This window comes from Mastomys coucha, chromosome X, assembly GCF_008632895.1.
Source record: "Mastomys coucha isolate ucsf_1 chromosome X, UCSF_Mcou_1, whole genome shotgun sequence".
Lineage (NCBI taxonomy): Eukaryota > Metazoa > Chordata > Mammalia > Rodentia > Muridae > Mastomys > Mastomys coucha.
Genome location: NC_045030.1, coordinates 94,985,490 through 94,991,467, shown reverse-complemented (window position 1 = coordinate 94,991,467; position 5,978 = coordinate 94,985,490).

Genomic DNA, 5,978 nt, shown 5'->3' with positions numbered 1-5,978 from the left:
TGACTCCCATCCAGCAGTGGTTCCATCCAGCAGCAGTCTCCCAAGCTCTGGTGGGACATGGGTCTCTCCCACCCCTTTACTTCCCCACCGCCCAGCAACCCATATTCCTCTTAGCACTTTGACCAATCATGCATCTCTTCATTGACTATTGACACTGAAAAAAAATGTTGTCTTTTAGACATGAGGTGGTGATCACATTCATGAACTGACAGAAGCTGTGTATACCTTCACAATACTGTACAAACTCAGAGAAGGGTGCTCCTCAGGACTTGCCCCTTAAAGAACTGCTATTGATAGCTGAGAGCTACAGGGAGAGGGAAAATCATTATTTGTCCTCTTTTGCTAACCTAGATTAAACTACAAATTATTTCACCAATATTATTTCTTTCAGGCTGGAAAACTTGTTAATGTTTGGACTTGCCCATGTCCCTACACTTCTATCACATGCCCCCTTGCATGCCCCAATCCTGTCACTGATGTCTAGCACCCTTTCTCATGTTTCTCCTACCCTGCACTGTGTGACTAGCCAGGAGACTGCCCCAGAACCCCATCATCTGAGCGGAACAAGTGTGAGTTAACCTGCATCCATGGAAGAAGCTTCAAAACCACAAGCTGCCAACCTAGATCAAGGACATTCATAATTCAGTCTTTCAAGAATCAAGATAGCTGCCCCCCAACAGGTTCTAGAAACATGACCGTGCACAGATACCAGGTCCATCTTTCAGTGCTTTACCTTGGCTTAACTGATGCTTGTTAAATTGAAGAGCGGGTGGCTTACATGGTCTGCATGGCAGGTTTTCATTAGATCCTCACTCACATCTTTGAAATCAATAATTCTATGTGAAGAGATAATAAAATATATAAGCCAACCAGATCAGTCAAAACACAATAAAATAGCCCTAAATTCATGATCTCAGATAAATCTGAGGAAGATGCATGCTAGTTTCAAATGGCAGTCTCTAACACGTTAAACAGTGTACCATCTCAGGAAACACTGAGGAGCACACTCAACATAAGTTCCAGTCCTACCACACTTCATGCTACTCTTCTCTGCAGCTGAGATTAACAGTGTTGATAAACATACAATTTTTTTATAATCTTCTTTTAATTCACTCTACATACCACTTACTACCCCCTTCCAGTCACCCCCTCCCACAATCCTTCCCCCCATTCTCCCCTCCCCTTCTCCTCTGAGCGGGTGAGGGGCCCCGGGTATCCCCATACCCTGGCACATCACATCTTTGCAGGGTTAGGCATTTCCTCTCCCACCAAGGCCAGACAAGGCAGCCCAGCTAGAAGACCATAGCCTACATACAGGCAACAGCTTTTGGGATAGCCCCTGCTCCAGTTGTTTGGGACCCACATGAAGACCAAGCTATACATCTGCTACATATCTATGGGGAGGCCTAGATCCAGCCCATGTATGTTCTTTGGTTGGTGGTTCAGACTCTGAGAGATCCCAAGGGTTCAGGTTAGTTGACTCTGTTGGTCTTCCTATGGAGTTCCCATCCCCTTCAGGTCCGCAGTTGTTCTTCCTATTCTTCCGTAAGTATCCCCAAGCTCCATCCACTGTTTGACTGTGGGAGTCTGCATCCTTCTGAGTCAGCTGCTGGGTGGAGCCTCTCAGAGGACAGCCATGCTTGACTCTTGTCTGCAAGTATAACAGAGTATAATTAATAGTGTCAGAGATTGGTGCTTGTCCCTTGGATAGGTCTCAAGAAGGGTCAGTTACTGGTTGGCCATCCCTTCAGTCTCTGTTCCATCCCCTATATCTGCATTTGGATACAGGATAAATTTTGGGTTGAAAGTTTTGTGGGTGGGTTGGGATCCATATCACTTCACTGGGGTTCCTACCTGGCTACAGGAGATGGCCCCTTCAGATTCCATATCTCGAATGCTGTAAGTCACACTAAAGTCACCCTCATTGATTCTTAGGCACCTCCCTTATTCCAGGTCTCTGTCATGTCCTAGAGATGCCCCACCACCACCTCCCCAACCCTGCCAGTTGCAGATTTCCATTCATTCTCATGGCCATGTCTGCTGTCCCTCCCCACACTTGATTCTGACTCCCCATTCCCTTTCCCATCCCCTCTCCCTCCCAGGTCCCTTCCTCCATCTGCCTCTTATGACTATTTTATTCCACCTTCTAAGTGAGATCCAAGCCTCCTCACTTGGGCCTTCCTTCATGTTTAGATTCTTTAGGTCTGTGGAATGCAGCACGGTACCTGTACTTTATGGCTAATATCCACTTATAAGTGAGTGCATACTATGCTGTTCCTTTTGGGTCTGGGCTACCTCACTCAGGATGATATTCTTGAGTTCCATTCATTTGCCTGCAAAATTCAGGATATCCTTGTTTTTAATAGCTGAATAGTATTCCATTGTGTATCCATTATTCAGCTGAGGGGCATCTAGGTTGTTTCCAGTTTCTGGCTATTATGAATAAAGGTGCTATGAACATAGTTGAGCAAGTGTCTTTGTGGGATGGTGGAGCATCTTTTGGGTATATGCTCAGGAGAAGTATAGCTAAGTCTTGAGTAGGCTTCCTACGGGAGTGATAATTGGACTAATAGAGTTACAAAAAAGATATGAAGTTAGAAGCAGGCATGTTTGGGAGACATGACAGAAGGTGGAGAGGGAAACTGGGGTTACATATAGTATGTACAGTATATGCATACATTATATACACATTTAAAATTCACATTAATTGTATACACACTAATATATAAATGTATACATACATACATACACACACACACACACATACACATAACACAGCACAAAATCCTTGGAATCTAAGGAACTATTTCTTGGTTTGATGCCATATTACTCCAGGATGGAACACAGGAGATGGAAGAACACTTCTTTGACTTTGGCTTTATAATACCAAAAGAGTACCTGTTTGACACCACTGTATACCTGTTGCTAGACATTTAACTTTTCTTAATAACAGCATCAAAAGAAGTTAAACAGGGCCGGGCGGTGGTGGCACACGCCTTTATTCCTAGCACTTGGGAGGCAGAGGCAGGTGGATTTCCGAGTTTGAGGCCAGCCTGGTCTACAGAGTGTATGCCAATGAATTTGCTAATGAGTATCTTTAAGAATAACCTAAAATTGTTCTCACGAAGAATCTTCTAAAATGCTTTAGATTGTTATACCTCTTGTTCCCAATCTGTTCCATGGGAAGGTCAAATATTGCCTCTTTCTTCACCATTCCTGGTACAGCAGCAAAAGAAGTAGAGTGTGGAAAAGAAGGCTGAAAGCAGACAGAAAGTCACTCTCTTGTCCAAAGCTCATTTCAACAATAATGTAGCACTTTCAACTGCCCAAAATTAGGGCATCAAAAAGTATTTTTCTGGATACCTGCTTCCCCACAGGGTCATGAATCAGCTCCCACATATGGGATAAAGGACAGTTGGACAGCTCCACAAAGCCAAGCACTGACCTTGACCTTCTCACCTGCCACCTGCTGCTCACTGGGCAGTGACAATTTTATAATAAATCAAAGATGTGTTCTGGGTCACCTCAGACATATGACCATACTTCACTCAAGAGCTATGACCCATCTCCAAATTACTATGTTCATTCTGACAAGGAGAGCAGCAGTACGCAGCTACTCACTGCAGAACGCATCTGCTTCCTGTAGGCCCTATCTTCATTACATATTCTGAGCCTTACACACACTGATGCACATACCTTTCCTGATTCCAACATGCTCTTAAGAGACAGTCTAGACATATACCTGATCCCTGTGAAAATGCAATAGGATCTTGTCCAGGGCCAGCCAGTCCTTCCTGAGTACATGCTGGGATATTCAGCATATGCAAACACTTCAAACCTCTATGTTGCTACCAGTGACTTGTTCTTAAGTACAAGGATTTGGCACAGAAGTATTCCATTGGCACAAGAGATATTTTAGGTAAGAGATTACAAATAAAGAAAACAGGTGAACAACCACACAACTATTTGAATGTCGCTAAGGAAAAGTAAGGCAGCAAGAAATTGAGAATTAGAGAAAAGGTATAGATGGGGAGAGGAAAAGAGAGGAGGGAAGGGAGCTGGGAGGTATGGAAGGAAAGAAAAGAAGCAGTTTAATAATTGAAATTGTTTAAAATATATTGTTCTGAATTCTGTTCCATTTTTCCTGTTTGGTTCCTTTTATGTAAAGTTCAAGAGTATACAAAAAATTCATGTTTATAGACATCAATAACTATATAAGTATTAAAGACATAGGCATATAAAGGACTATTTAACTCCAGGATAGAATTACCTCTGAAAGACCAGAAAGCAATGCAGGAGATAAGAGCCATGAAATGAGCCAGGTGGTGGTGGTGCACGCCTTTAATCCCAGCACTTTGGAGGCAGAGGCAGGTAGATTTCTGAGTTCAAAGCCAGCCTGGTCTACAGAGTGAGTTCCAGGACAGCCAGAACTATACAGAGAAACCCTGTCTCAAAAAAAAAAACCACAAAAAACAAAACAACAAAAACAAGAGTCATGAAATGTACTTCATGTCTATCATGCTTTTTTGTTTTCTATAATTTTTTAAAAATCTAATATAATTACATCATTTCTTCCTCCTCATTTTAGACCTCTCATGTCTACCCCAACTCTCTCTCTCTTAAATCCATGTCCTTTTTAATTATTATTCTTTCATGTACATATATGTATACATATATAAAGACAATCTTCTGAATTCATTCCATGTTACAAATATATATATGTATGTGTGTGTGTGTGTGTGTGTGTGTGTGTGTGTGTGTGTGATTTTTCCAGTGTTGATCACTTGTACATAACCAATTTAAGGGCTCATCCCTAGGAGGAGACTAATTCTCCCTTTTCCAGCAGTTATTACCTGTAGTCATTGCCTGTAGTTCTTTGTCTAGGGGTGGGGTCCCATGAGATTCCCTCCTTCAAAGTAAGCATGCCTATTGGTGTGGCCACTATTCAGGTCCTTTTTGATAGTCATATTTTTGAGGTCTCATGGTGTAGCTTCCCTGTTACTTCTAGTAGACATAATCTTACAGTAAACTTACTGGTTCTCTGGCTCTTTAAATCTTTCCACCTTTCTACGATGTTCCATGAACTTCAGAGGTAGTTGGGCTCCCTACATTCAGTTGTTCGCTGCATTTTGACTAATTACAGTTTTCCAAAATTGTCATTTTCTGAAAAATTACACTTCTTTGATGATGAGGGAGAGCTATATTTATTTGTGGGTATAAGGACAAATATTTAGAAAGCAGTTAGGTTAATTACTGTTATAGGGACATGACATCAGTAGATTCTCCTCACAAATCTGTGACCTCATTAGCCACAGGTAGCTGGCTGGATTTATAGTACCAGGCATGATTTCCCCACTGTTGAGGAGGCCGTAAGTCCAAGTGCACAGCAGTTGGTTAGCACCTTTATAGATATCTTGCTAATGCTGGTCATTGTTTTGGTCCTAAGCCTCTCAGATTGGTAGGACTACTGACTGCTTCTCTCTTTTAGCAGTCTACACAGCACCCTCCATGACTATGAAAGCTAATCCTCATGGAAGAGGCTTTCAGGTCAGGTCCAGCTCAAATCCTCCAAGTCCTATGTCTGATGAGCAAACATCATCAGTACTAGGGACTTAGCTTCAACTTCTGGAGCAAAGGCAAAGGCAATCGCCTATATAGTCTCTGGCATATCTTGGACTCCCCTGACCTACAACAGAAAAGGAGGTTCCTCATGCTTGGCACTGGGGTCTTTGTTAGATAGTCTATGGCTCTTTGAGGAAGTGACACAACTTCATTGAATATATATATATATATATGTATATATATATATATATATATATATTCAATGTGTATATATATATATATATATATATATATATATATATATATATATATACACACACAAAATACTGCTAGAGAAGGTACTGCAGATGGAATCCCAGAAACACTGCCCACTAGAATTTAGCCACAGTACCCTGTACCACCCCTCACTTAGACTG